This window comes from Bombina bombina, chromosome 8 (assembly GCF_027579735.1).
Source record: "Bombina bombina isolate aBomBom1 chromosome 8, aBomBom1.pri, whole genome shotgun sequence".
NCBI classification, from domain to species: Eukaryota; Metazoa; Chordata; class Amphibia; order Anura; family Bombinatoridae; genus Bombina; species Bombina bombina.
Window position 1 is genome coordinate 24,910,637 of NC_069506.1, and position 16,311 is coordinate 24,926,947.

The 16,311-nt window shown below is 34.7% G+C and overlaps 1 long non-coding RNA gene across 2 annotated transcripts in view; it reads left to right on the forward strand.

The window, feature by feature from the left end:
* LOC128637959 (uncharacterized) overlaps window positions 1-16,311 on the forward strand; it is a 167,440-nt gene that overhangs the window by 138,078 nt on the left and 13,051 nt on the right. Inside the window, exon 4 of one of the 2 annotated variants that reach the window (XR_008399020.1) lies at window positions 5,277-5,364. The exons of the other annotated variant lie outside the window; for it this stretch is intronic. This is a non-coding gene — a long non-coding RNA (uncharacterized LOC128637959). The remainder of the gene's footprint in view (window positions 1-5,276; window positions 5,365-16,311) is intronic. 2 annotated transcript variants of the gene reach the window in all.

Genomic DNA, 16,311 nt, shown 5'->3' on the forward strand with positions numbered 1-16,311 from the left:
CAGTGTCAAAGGTAACGTTTTAAAATTTACAGGGATATTAAAGAAACAATCAAATAACTTTCTTAACTATAATATATCTCTTAAAGCTTTATTATTTATTTATTTATTATTATTTATTTATAAAATATTTTACCAGGAAGGAAACATTGAGATTTCTCACGTTTTCAAGTATGTCCTGGGGTTGCTAATATTGCTGATATATAGCAGGGATTAATGAGAACATTAATTTATTATGCACTGCAATTGCCACTTATGAAATCAAGCAGTATTTTTTGGCTGGGGGTACCAGGAAATTAAGTGACACCAAATTTGTTATTAGTGCCACATCGTGAAACAAATTTCCCCAAAACTTGGGGATCTACTACTCTAGTACAGGAACTAGAAATTATACATACATTAGAAATTAATTAAAATAAAAATCATCTCTTAAAATTGTTTTGAGTGTGTGTTTTTTTTGTATAAATCCTCTGGTTTGGAGTTTTTTTTTTTCCTAAGGCTTCATGGTGCTATTATCTTGCTTGATCAGAGCCCCTCATACAGGTTAGTTTCCTATCACTGACACTTTCTCTATTTTCCCTTCACAGTTCCCACTAGCTCCCCATTTCTAAAGGGTCACACTCAGTCAAACCTGTCTAACATACACTTCACAGTAAAACTATAATTTTCAATTAAAGTCACTTCATTTAATTTACACAATCCAGAAACCTTCTATTGAGACTTGATTGTGCCTAATCAATGCTTTATATGCCTCTTTATCATTCTTAATCACTTATTTCACACCATTAGTGCTTAGTCCATTTTTCTTAACTATAAGATAAATACTTTTTTTTTTTATTGTGCTTCAATATTTATTCAACCTCTTTATATTCACCTACATTTAACTCACTTTCACCCAATCTGTTAATTACTGAATGCAATTTAAAACCTATTATTATAATTAGTATACAAAATTATTATTATTATTATATGAAATTATTATTAAAATAATCAATAAATTCCTTATTAAACTTAAAGTCCTACAAAAATAAATTCTTCAAGCTACATATTAATTCCCGAATATAATAAGAATCATAACATCATTCAATAACATTAAAAGTTCAGATTTAATTTTATAAAATCACTCTCTTAGTGTCAGATCAATTATGTTTATAATGTGTTTGTTGGGTTACATTATTTTAAATATAAATACATTTTTATTTAACCAACTTCCATTAAAGTCATTTCTTTATATATTTGTGGCTGCATAAAAAAATGAATACACCACAAGCCATTACAATTAAATATCCATATGTAGTTTATCTGTAACTTCATATCTCTCCATCCCTTGGCACTAAAATCATATCTACATAACAGGCTGCACTATAGCATTTGCAAAAAAAAAAAATTGTACATTTCAGAATTGGCATTGGAACCATTTGGGAACTGAGTATTTTACTTGATTTATACTAGGGTTGCACCGATACCATTTTTTTAAGACCGAGTACAAGTACCGATACTTGTTTTCAAATACTCGCCGATACCAATTACCGATACTTTTTTTTTATGTCATGTGACAGTTTACCAAGCACAATACAGACTAATTATTTAAGATTTCTTCTTTATAATTATGAAGGACTGTAGCTCAAAAGATATTATGAAATAATAAAACAGTTGTATTTGTCACAAAGTTCACAGAACATGTTTAGAAATAAAAATATTACAATAAAATATATTAACAACAACAATAAATAACAAATATAAAATTGCAACCAACTAAAAGTGCCATACAGTAAAAAATAGAACAGAATACTGTTTAATCATGGGGAACAACACTATGGGCTAGATTACATTTGACTGGTAAGCTTTAGCAATGCTCTCATTACTTGTCCTACTCCATTAAAGGCTATGAAGTTGGAAATGTGAACAGAGCATTGGTAAAGCTTACCAATCAAATGTAATCTAAATCTAGTCCTATAATTGCAGGATGAGTGTTCATTGGGATTAACTTCATTTTTCCTATGAGTACTCTTCCTGCAATGATATAAACTAAGATGTTCCTCAGAGTACAGTATGTTTTGAACATAATTGTGCAAGATGAGAACTAGCAGTATAAAAGGCAATCTAGCAATTAGAATAATTTTTCAAAAGTTAGTGGCAAGTTCTTTTTAAGGAACAGAACAGAAGCATCTCTGCATGTTCAGCTATAAGTCTGTGTTTGCTATCAGTAAGGAGGTTCAACTTTCCACACTACTGCATGGGGCAGAAAGATATTTTTGGGCCATTTTAGCCAGAGCTGGAAATCTCAGTTTATTAACTGCCCAGTACTTCAGGGTCTGGGCAGTACAGTGATGAACAGTACAGTACAGTACAGTCTGAACGCAGTACAGTACAGTCTGAACGCAGTACAGTGATCTCTCCTACAATAATACAAATAAGAGCAATTTGTATTGGTAGAACAGTAGTAAACAATTTTTAGTTTAGTCTCCACTACAGCTTTAAATGAAATGGGAACATGCAGTTTGAAATAAACACCACAAGATAGCATATGGGTAGTAAGTGGAGGTATCGGTTTAAGTATCGGTGCATTTTCACGAGTACAAGTACTCATGCAAGTACTTGGTATCGGTACCGATACCGATACTAGTATCGGTATCGGTGCAACCCTAATTTATACATTCATTTAATTTCCAGTTGCCTAAATTATTTCTGTGTATCTTCTCCTCAATAATAGGTGTATAGTATTACACCAGTAAATATTAAATCTTTCACATTTTTCCTTTGTGTTGATTATATATATATATATATATATATATATATATATATATATATATATATATATATACACACACTGTATGTACCTAATAAAGTAAATCTGCATTCGCTGGATTTATAGCACTGTGGAATATGTTGGCGCTTTACAAATAACCGATAATAATTATAAAAATAATACAGTAGTTTATTTTAGTGTGACGTTTCGGGATATATCTCCCTTCCTCAGACAAAGAAAACAAACCCCTCCCCCACTGTGCAGAACCACCCAACCAGTTGCTAGGCAACCACAACAAGGGTGTTTACAAGCCCATTGTCAGAAAAAGGGGAAAGCAACAGCCTTATCCCTGGTTACATGACATTCAAATAACTAAGTCATCAAAAGGAAACATGTGGAACATGGAGCAAAGAATATAGTAACAAAAGGCCTGACTGAATACTAAATAAGTTACATAACTGTAGAAAAACTTCATGTTAAATAGATACAAAATGATCTAATAGCAAAGAGTATATCCAAGTAATTAATCAAAGTGTAACTTCACATACTGATGGTGTAAGAGCAAGAAATAGCAGGTGTTATGGGCAGTCTGTAACCCCACCCCCTATGTGAGCCATATTCTGCAGACATGATACATTTATAGTGTATGTTTATATCATAACAACCTTTTCAGTGCTCATACCTATTGATATGATGCATTCTTAACTCAATACTTTTTCATGAACAAATGGCAACCATGGAAGCTAATACAGTACTCAGAAAACAGGACAGGTTCAACACTGGTTGGCAACAACTGTTTGCAGTCTCATATTAAAGGGGGAGGTAAGAAATGTATCTGTTCTCTGATTGATTTCAGGCCCCGCCCACTATAAAGTGTTCAATATTCCTGGTTAACCTGTTACCATTGTACAGACCAACACTCCATGATGCAGGAATGGTTCAACACCGGTTAACCTTCATATTGTGCAAATACATACTCAAGGGGAAGGGCAGTGAGGGCCAATCAGAATTCAGATAAAAAAAAGGAGTGATGATGAAAATAATTTTATATATATATATATATATATATATATATATATATATATATATATATATATATATATAAAGATAGATAGATAGATAGATAGATAGATAGATAGATACACATTTTGTAATATAGCAATAGGGGAGCATTCAGCTTAAACCTAATCAGTTGTAACTTTGAACAGTGATATGCATTAAGTATTGAATACCACAGTATGCACCCTTAGATGGCAATAGATGACTAAGATGACATAAAATAAGGCCAAAGTCAGCAATAGTGATCATAGGCACTTTAAACATAGGATCCTGCCTATGAACAAAACTCATTTTGATGGTTTCTTTGTTTGAATTTCATGTAACCAGGAATAAGGCTGTTGCTTTCCACTTTTTCTGAGACTGGGCTTGTAAATACCCTTGCGGTTGCCTAGCAACTGGTTGGGTGGTTCTGCATAACAGGGGAGAGGACTGTATGGTTTAAATGCTTGTTTTATCACTAATTATACTGTTTATCTGAGGAAGGGACATATGTCTTGAAACGTCGCACTAAAATAAACTACTGTTTGCCTCCAGTGAGTGCATGCGCATTTACTCTCTACTAAGTGAATAAAGTTTTGATCCTGACACCCTGGTAGCAGATAGCAGCATATGAGAAATGTGAGTGCAGACTTCCACAACTAGAATAATATACTGTATATATATATATACACAAAAACATATATGTATGTGCTTATATGTGTGTGTGTGTATATATATATATATATATATATACAAAAACATATATGTATGTGCTTATATGTGTGTATATATATATATATATATATATATATATATATATATATATATATATACACAAAAACATATATGTATGTGCTTATATGTGTGTGTGTATATATATATATATATATATATATATATAAAAACATATATGTATGTGCTTATATGTGTGTGTATATATATATATATATATATATACAAAAACATATATGTATGTGCTTATATGTGTATATATATATATATATATATACAAAAACATATATGTATGTGCTTATATGTGTGTATATATATATATATATATATATATATATATATATATATATATATATATATATATATATATATATATATATATATATACAAAAACATATATGTATGTGCTTATATGTGTGTGTGTATATATATATATATATTTTATAAATATGCTAAAAACTGTGAGGTACAACCTACATATTGTAAATAACGTGTATATAATAAAATGTTGCTTTATCCATACTTATTTCCACACTCTTATATACACTATTTTCATATCTAGACATGAAGGACTGAATAATCCCCCCCCCCCTTAATCTAAAATGTTTAGAAACTTTACAAAAAAACATATTTCTAAAAAATCTTTTAATCCATTGTCTAACCTATAAATTGTTCCCTTTTTCTCTAATAAAACTTTTACTTATTCCTCAAATTTGAAACCTTGCAAAAATAACCTCCTGTTTATCCATTAACTCTGCAGTTGATAGTGCTCAAACCACGTGAACGCTCCTGAGCCTACATCAATAAAAAAGAGTTATGTTTCAACAAAAGGGTACCAAGAGAAAAAGGTAAATTTAAAGGGACATGAAACCCACAGTTTTTCTTTCTCGATTCAGATAAATAATGCAATTTTAGAAAAGTTTACACTTTACTTGCTGTTGCTCTTGCTGTCTCTGTCTCTGTGTATCACTGTAAATGCTAAGGGGATTTGTTTACAGAAAACGGAGCTTAGTGCTATAACCAGACTGGCTAATGTTTAGCAATTCCTCCCGCACACCCACAGCTACAGCAGGGATGAGGGTAGGCTTGTTTGTATTTGTTCTTTTTACATTCTGATCTTTTTCAGTTCTAATATGAATTATGATAAATATACCCCAGACCTTGTGATCAGACACTATGGGGCCGATTTATCATCGGTCTGTCCGACATGATCCGTTCAGCGGATCATGTCCGACAGACATCGATGAATGCCGACAGCATACACTGTCCACATTTATCATTTCACAAGCAGTTCTTGTGAGCTGCTTGTGCAATGCTGCCCTCTGCAGATTCATGGCCAATCAGCCACTAGCAGGGGGTGTCAATCAGCCCGATCATATAGGATCGGGTGGATTGATGTCCGCAGCCTCAGAAGCAGCAGACCAGTTATGGAGCAGTGATCTTAAGACCGCTGCTTCATAACTGCTGTTTCCGCCGAGCCTGAATGCTCGCGTGTAAACAGGGACATCAGGGGCCATTCAGCCCTTGATAAATTGGCCCCTATATATGTTTCTCTCCTGTCTGTACATTCCTCCCTAACATATCGTACATACCACTGACATCATATTTACCTCCTGACATCTCTGCTTCACCCTGACATCTATAGATATGCCCTTAATTCTGTACATGCCACATGCCCACCTCAAATCTGTGCAAACCCCTGACATTTATACATACCATCTGACATCTGTAAAAACCCTGAATATGTCCCTGACATCTGCATATCTGTCCTAACTTCTGTGCATGCTCTTTTCAAATTTGTGCAAGCCCCTGACATTTATACATACTATCTGACATCTGTACAAATCTTGAATCTGTCCCTGACATCTGTATCTATGTCTTAACTTCTGTCCATGCTCTTCTCAAAATTGTGAAAGCCCCTGACATTTATACATACCTTCTGACATCTGTGAAACCCTGAACATTCCCCTGACATCTGTATATATCCCCTGACTTCTGCACATATCCTTCTCACATCTGTGCAAGCCCCTGACAAAATTAATACCCTTTGTCATCTTTACCTTTCTACAAACCCAAACATGCCCTGACATCTGTACATACACCCTGACTTGTGGACATGTCCCCTGTTATGTCTACATGCTACCTGACATCAGCACATGCCCCTTGACATCTCTAAATGCCACCTGACATCAGTGAATATGCCCTGACTTCTGGACATGCCCCCTGATATCGCTGCATGCCACCTGACATCAGCACATGCCCCCTGACATCTCTAAATGCCACCTGAAATCTGTGTATATGCCCCCTGATATCTATTAATGCCATCTGACATCAGAAAATGCCCCCTGACATCTCTAATTGCCACCTGACTTTTGGACATGTCCCCTGATTTCTCTACATGCCGCCTGACATCAATCCATACCCCACAACATCTCTACATGACACCTGACATCTGTACATATACCCTGACTTCTGGACATTCCCTCTAAAAATCTGCCATTTATACATACCTGCTGGCATCTGATATTCTATTCATGGCCAATGACATTTCTACATGGCTTCTGACACCTGTACATGTCCTTTACATCTGTGTACCGTATACCCCCATTTCTGCTTTTTCACCAGCTGTCTAGACCTTTAGACATTTAGAACTGGGCATGTTAACATGGGTTGCCATAGAGATCTGAAGGTGATGGTGGTGGCCGCCATTTTCTTTAGAGTTATTCCTGCTTTTTTATATCTAAATACCTCTTTTCCCACAGTTTACCTTTTTATCTTGCCCTGGGAAGAGCAACATCAAAGACCTGCCTTGTATGGTTAGGACCCCTTTGAGAATTAGGGGTGCCAAAATAATGACTGTGCTAGTAAGCACCCCTTAAAAGCCACCACTATCTCTACCTCTGTATATCCTCCTCTTACAACTCTAAATGTTACCCCACACATTATATATGTACATGCCCCTCCTCCATAGGAACCCCCACATCTGTATATGCTCTCCCCTACATCTGTATATGCTACCCCACATCTGTACATACCCCTCCTCTATAGGAACCCCCACATCTGTATATGCTCTCCCCTACATCTGTATATGCTCTCCCCTACATTTGTATATGATACCCCACATCTGTACATACCCCTCCTCCATAGGAACCCCCACATCTGTATATGCTTTCCCCTACATCTGTATATGCTACCCCACATCTGTACATACCCCTCCTCCATAGGAACCTCCACATCTGTATATGCTATCCCCTACATCTGTATATGCTACCCCACTACATCTGTATATGCTACCCCACTACATCTGTATATGCCCCTCCTCCATAGGAACCCCCACATCTGTATATGCTCTCCCCTACATCTGTATATGCTACCCCACATCTGTACATACCCCTCCTCCATAGGAACCCCCACATGTGTATATGCTCTCCCCTACATCTGTATATGCTACCCCACATCTGTACATGCCCCTTCTCTATAGGAACCCCCACATCTGTATATGCTCTCCCCTACATCTGTATATGCTACCCCACATCTGTACATACCCCTCCTCCATAGGAACCCCCACATGTGTATATGCTCTCCCCTACATCTGTACATGCTACCCCACATCTGTACATGCCCCTTCTCTATAGGAACCCCCACATCTGTATATGCTCTCCCCTACATCTGTATATGCTACCCCACATCTGTACATACCCCTCCTCCATAGGAACCCCCACATGTGTATATGCTCTCCCCTACATCTGTATATGCTACCCCACATCTGTACATGCCCCTTCTCTATAGGAACCCCCACATCTGTATATGCTCTCCCCTACATCTGTATATGCTACCCCACATCTGTACATACCCCTCCTCCATAGGAACCCCCACATGTGTATATGCTCTCCCCTACATCTGTACATGCTACCCCACATCTGTACATGCCCCTTCTCTATAGGAACCCCCACATCTGTATATGCTCTCCCCTACATCTGTATATGCTACCCCACATCTGTACATACCCCTCCTCCATAGCAACCCCCACATGTGTATATGCTCTCCCCTACATCTGTATATGCTACCCCACATCTGTACATGCCCCTCCTCCATAGGAACCATCACATCTCTATATGCTCTCCCCTACATCTGTTCATACCCCTCCTCCATAGGAACCCCCACATCTGTATATGCGCTCCCCTACATCTGTATCTGCTACCTATATCTGTACATTCCCCTCCTCCATAGGAACCCCCACATCTGTATATGCTCTCCCGTACATCTGTATATGCTACCCCACATCTGTACATACCCCTTCTCCATAGGAACCCCCACATCTGTATATGCTCTCCCCTACATCTGTATATGCTACTCCACATCTGTACATGCCCCTCCTCCATAGCAACCCCCACATCAACCCCCACATCTGTATATGCTCTCCCCTACATCTGTATATGCTATCCCACATCTGTACATGCCCCTCCTCCATAGGAACCCCCACATCTGTATATGCTCTCCCCTACATCTGTATATGCTACCTATATCTGTACATACCCCTCCCCCATAGGAACCCCCACATCTATATATGCTCTCCCCTACATCTGTATATGCTTTCCCCTACATGTTACCCTCACATCTGTATATACCCCTTCTCCCTGCATGTTACCCTCACATCTGTACATGTTACCCCCCTCTCCTCTACATGATCTTACCCCAGATTTATGTATAACCTCACATCTGTACACCCCCCCCCCCCATTACAGCAGGAGCACCAAGTTACAAAACTTCAGCCATTGTCTGCTGTGTGAGATGTTCCTGTCTGATGTGTGACATTATACAACTGTCCTAGTGTTATTTAAATATTGTAAAATGGGAAACTAGGAGCCTGACATTGTGATGTTATGTTAGATAACTGAGCACCCTGTGCATGCCACAACATAAAGCCTACATGCACGCTCGCCTGTGCATTGTGCAATATCCCAAACTTGCATAATACTTCTGTGTTTACATAAGGGAAACAGAACAGCGAATATGTCACTAAATGAAAAGTATTAGCACACAAAAAACGTAAAAGGGGCATAAAATATTTTGTATTATGCAGAAATTAAACAGTATAAAATATATTTTGCATAACAATAGTTACGGCTGTTTAAACTGATATTAAAACTAACAATAAATGTCTGCACATTTTACTTAAGTATCATTACTTAAAATCCTGATAAAAAAAATACAAAAAAGATTTTAAAACAACATTTTAGATGCAAAAAAATGGACATTAAACACTAAGGGGCATATTTATCTCCGTATAGAGCTTGATGCCCCTTGTTTCTGGCGAGCCTTCAGGTTCGCCAGAAACAGAAGTTATTAAGAAGTTATGAAGAAGCGGTCTAAAGACCGCTGCTCCATAACTTGTCCACCTGCTCTGAGGAGGCGGATAGAAATCAACCTGATCAAATACGATTGGGTTGATTGACACCCCCTGCTAGCGGCCGATTGGCCGCAAATCTGCAGGGGGCGGCATTGCACCAGCAGTTCACAAGAACTGCTGGTGCAATTATAAATGCCGACAGTGTATGCTGTCTGCATTTATCGATGGGCAGCGATGTGCAGCGGACATGATACGCTACTTCGTCATGTCCGCTTGCACATTGTTAAATATTTCCCTAAGGGCTAGATTACATAAACAGGCAAATGTTCACGTTAAATAACCAGCCATTATTAGCTTGTGGTAGCAATTAGCGCTCCGAAAATTAACCAGAAGTTAGACCTCTGGTTCATTTTAAAAAGGTCATCAACCTGCACAGTGTAAGGTTCCTCTATAAAAAAATAAAAAATGTATCATCTTTATTTTATATTTTATTAATAATTGCACAAAGCAGTTTTAAGGTTTTAAAGTGAGGGATGTGGGGTGTTAGAAAAAAAACGACACTGAGAAGTTCCTTTACATTGTGGTCTATGGGGACTGTGCTAATACTCAAAATATATATGTATATGCTTACATACATATATATTTATGTGTTACTATATGTATATACATATATATTTATGTGTTACTATGTGTATATACATATATATTTATGTGTTACTATGTGTATATACATATATATTTATGTGTTAATATGTGTATATATATATATATATATATATATATATTTATGTGTTAGTATGTGTATATACATATATATTTATGTGTTAATATGTGTATATATATATATATATATGTATGTATGTGTTAATATGTGTATATACATATATATTTATGTGTTAGTATGTGTATATACATATATATTTATGTGTTACTATGTGTATATACATATATATTTATGTGTATATACATATATATTTATGTGTTAATATGTGTATATATATATATATATGTATGTGTTAATATGTGTATATACATATGTATTTATGTGTTAGTATGTGTATATACATATATATTTATGTGTTAATATGTGTATATATATATATATATATATATATGTATGTGTTAATATGTGTATATACATATATATTTATGTGTTAGTATGTGTATATACATATATATTTATGTGTTAGTATGTGTATATATACATATATATTTATGTGTTAGTATGTGTATATACATATATATTTATGTGTTAGTATGTGTATATACATATATATTTACGTGTTAATATGTGTATATATATATATATTTATGTGTTAATATGTGTATATATATATATATATGTGTTAATATGTGTATATACATATATATTTATTTATGTGTTAGTATGTGTATATACATATATATTTATGTGTTAATATGTGTATATATATATATATATATATATATATATATATATATGTATGTGTTAATATGTGTATATACATATATATTTATGTGTTAGTATGTGTATATACATATATATTTATGTGTTAGTATGTGTATATATACATATATATTTATGTGTTAGTATGTGTATATACATATATATTTATGTGTTAGTATGTTTATATACATATATATTTACGTGTTAATATGTGTATATATATATATATTTATGTGTTAATATGTGTATATATATATATATATATATATATATATATATGTGTGTTAATATGTGTATATACATATATATTTATGTGTTAGTATGTGTATATACATATATATTTATGTGTTAGTATGTGTATATATACATATATATTTATGTGTTAGTATGTGTATATACATATATATTTATGTGTTAGTATGTGTATATACATATATATTTATGTGTTAGTATGTGTATATACATATATATTTATGTGTTAGTATGTGTATATACATATATATTTATGTGTTAGTATGTGTATATACATATATATATTTACGTGTTAATATGTGTATATATATATATATATTTATGTTATGTGTATATACATATATATTTATGTGTTAATATGTGTATATATATATATATATATTTATGTGTTAATATGTGTATATACATATATATTTATGTGTTACTATATGTATATACATATATATTTATGTGTTACTATATGTATATACATATATATTTATGTGTTAGTATGTGTATATACATATATATTTATGTGTTACTATGTGTATGTACATATATATTTATGTGTTAATATGTGTACAGGGAGTGCAGAATTATTAGGCAAGTTGTATTTTTGAGGATTAATTTTATTATTGAACAACAACTATGTTCTCAATGAACCCAAAAAACTCATTAATATCAAAGCTGAATATTTTTGGAAGTAGTTTTTAGTTTGTTTTTAGTTTTAGCTATTTTAGGGGGATATCTGTGTGTGCAGGTGACTATTACTGTGCATAATTATTAGGCAACTTAACAAAAAACAAATATATACCCATTTCAATTATTTATTTTTACCAGTGAAACCAATATAACATCTCAACATTCACAAATATACATTTCTGACATTCAAAAACAAAACAAAAACAAATCAGTGACCAATATAGCCACCTTTCTTTGCAAGGACACTCAAAAGCCTGCCATCCATGGATTCTGTCAGTGTTTTGATCTGTTCACCATCAACATTGCGTGCAGCAGCAACCACAGCCTCCCAGACACTGTTCAGAGAGGTGTACTGTTTTCCCTCCTTGTAAATCTCACATTTGATGATGGACCACAGGTTCTCAATGGGGTTCAGATTAGGTGAACAAGGAGGCCATGTCATTAGATTTTCTTCTTTTATACCCTTTCTTGCCAGCCACACTGTGGAGTACTTGGACGCGTGTGATGGAGCATTGTCCTGCATGAAAATCATGTTTTTCTTGAAGGATGCAGACTTCTTCCTGTACCACTGCTTGAAGAAGGTGTCTTCCAGAAACTGGCAGTAGGACTGGGAGTTGAGCTTGACTCCATCCTCAACCCGAAAAGGCCCCACAAGCTCATCTTTGATGATACCAGCCCAAACCAGTACTCCACCTCCACCTTGCTGGCGTCTGAGTCGGACTGGAGCTCTCTGCCCTTTACCAATCCAGCCACGGGCCCATCCATCTGGCCCATCAAGACTCACTCTCATTTCATCAGTCCATAAAACCTTAGAAAAATCAGTCTTGAGATATTTCTTGGCCCAGTCTTGACGTTTCAGCTTGTGTGTCTTGTTCAGTGGTGGTCGTCTTTCAGCCTTTCTTACCTTGGCCATGTCTCTGAGTATTGCACACCTTGTGCTTTTGGGCACTCCAGTGATGTTGCAGCTCTGAAATATGGCCAAACTGGTGGCAAGTGGCATCTTGGCAGCTGCACGCTTGACTTTTCTCAGTTCATGGGCAGTTATTTTGCGCCTTGGTTTTTCCACACGCTTCTTGCGACCCTGTTGACTATTTTGAATGAAACGCTTGATTGTTCGATGATCGCGCTTTAGAAGCTTTGCAATTTTAAGAGTGCTGCATCCCTCTGCAAGATATCTCACTATTTTTTACTTTTCTGAGCCTGTCAAGTCCTTCTTTTGACCCATTTTGCCAAAGGAAAGGAAGTTGCCTAATAATTATGCACACCTGATATAGGGTGTTGATGTCATTAGACCACACCCCTTCTCATTACAGAGATGCACATCACCTAATATGCTTAATTGGTAGTAGGCTTTCGAGCCTATACAGCTTGGAGTAAGACAACATGCATAAAGAGGATGATGTGGTCAAAATACTCATTTGCCTAATAATTCTGCACTCCCTGTATATACATATATATTTATGTGTTACTATGTGTATATACATATATATTTATGTGTTATTATGTGTATATACATATATATTTATGTGTTATTATGTGTATATACATATATATTTATGTGCTAATATGTGTATATACATATATATTTATGTGTTATTATGTGTATATACATATATATTTATGTGTTAATATGCTTATATACATATACATTTATGTGTTACTATATGTATATACATATATATTTATGTGTTAATATGTGTATATACATATATATTTATGTGTTAATATGCTTATATAAATATATATTTATGTGTTACTATGTGTATATACATATATATTTATGTGTTACTATGTGTATATACATATATATATTTATGTGTTATTATGTGTATATACATATATATTTATGTGTAACTATGTGTATATACATATATATTTATGTGTTACTATGTGTATATATATATGTATATTTATGTGTTACTATGTGTATATACATATATATTTATGTGTTAATATGCTTATATAAATATATATTTATGTGTTACTATGTGTATATACATATATATTTATATGTTAATATGTGTATATACACATATAAACACATAAATATGTATATATTCATATACATATATATATATATATATATATATACACACTTTTCTGCAAATTGCAGCGCTACTTAGCCCCTGCGCTGCACTTAGGTTCTGTGCCGTATATGACGGCATCAGAACGAGGCTCCCATTGGAGCCTATGGAAGTGCCCTCTCGTGAGCACAAAGCTTCCATACAATGTGAACGCGAGGTCGCGTTTGCATTGCGCCTTACTTCAAATACTAGCACACAATTGCATGCGCTGGTATTACGAGTTGAGCGCAAGTATCTCACGAAAGCGCCATTTTGAGCTCCACTTGTAATCTGGTCCTAATAGCCCAAGAGTTATATGCAGACATTGCAAAATTAGTTGTTTAAATAATAAAGAAATGTGTTTTATTATACATAATGAAATGGGTGTAGCCAATTTGTTTTCTTTCATGAGTCAAATAGAGCATATGTTTTTAAACTTCTATAATCAAATTTGCTTCATTCCTTCTGTATCCTTTGTTGAAGAGCTAGCTGAACACATAACAAAAGGCACATATGTGTAGCCACCAATCAGCAGCTAGCTCCCGGTAGTGCATTGCTGCTCCTACCTAGGTATGCTTTTCTACATAGGATACCAAGGGAACAATGCAAATTATATAATAGAAGTAAATTGGAAAGTTGTTTAAAGTCGCATGCTCTATTTGAATCATGAAAGTTGAATTTTGAGTTTACTGTCTCTTTAAAAAACCCATATCTTATATCCTCTGCGGAAGCCAATTAGGGACAGGTATAAATGATTCACAGGATATGACTGTGGGGAAAGTGTTAATTCTGGAGTCTACACCTCCACTTTTAAAAGAAATTGGAAAGATCACAATTACAGTAAAGAACAGAAAAAGGGGACAAAATGAATAATAAAAATGTATATTGCAAATGTTTTTACTACATATAATTAAACATATTACAATATGGGTGTTTAATGTCCCTTTAATTATTTCCTTTAACACAGATGCCACAAGCACAGCAGCATGATTACTATATGTTATTTGTATTAAAGGGACATGAAACCCAATTTTTTTCTTTCATGCTTTAGAAATAACACGCAATTTTAAACAACTTTCTAATTTACTTCTATTATCTAATTTGCTTAATTTTCTTGATATCCTTTGCTGAAAAGCATATCTAGATATGCTCAGTCACTGCTGATTGGTGGCTGCACATAGATGCCTCGTGTGATTGGCTCCCCATGTGCATTGCTATTTCTTCAACAAAGAATATCTAAAGAATTAAGCAAATTAGATAATAGAAGTAAATTGGAATGTTGTTTATAATTGTATTCTCTATCTGAATCATGAAAGAAAAATGTGGGGTTTATTGTCCCTTTAATATTTGTAGGTGTATTTTTGCCATCTTTATTTTCTGCTAACAACTGTTGGTCATTACAGCACAATGTTTCATGCAGGCAGAACTCTCACTATATTGCTAAATTGAAGTATAGTTCAGTTAGGTCATTTTGTATTACACATTGCAATATCCGTATTGCTCATCCTTGTTTTATAAATCTGTCATGTTGCAATCTGTATTAACTACAGCGATTAAATGGTCAGCTATTTCGCTCTTTGAATACATTGCAGCAGACTACTGATCTGTCATATCATTTTCTGAATATGTATATGATCATGTTGTCATACTGGAAATTACATTGAATGTCAGACAGGAGTGATGCAGAGTCACAAAGGGGAGCAGGGTGCAAGTCACACCCAGTTATAACACCCAGCATTAGAGAGGGGTCAACCTGGATGTCAGTCTATAAGTCATACTAAGGTCATATTGTGTGTCCTGTGGCGCTACATACTTGACTTTATGCTGCAAATCATAGCGGAGCAGCATTAACGTTGAGTAAGGTTAGGATCTTATGGTCATAGGGCTAGATTACTAGTGTTGCGAGTTAGCGTGAGACGCAATAATAAGCAATATCCCGACCACGCTAACTTGCGTGCGTATTACAAGTTGAAAGTAAACACATTCGCTCAAGCCCAATCTAAATTTGCGCACGTTGATTTAG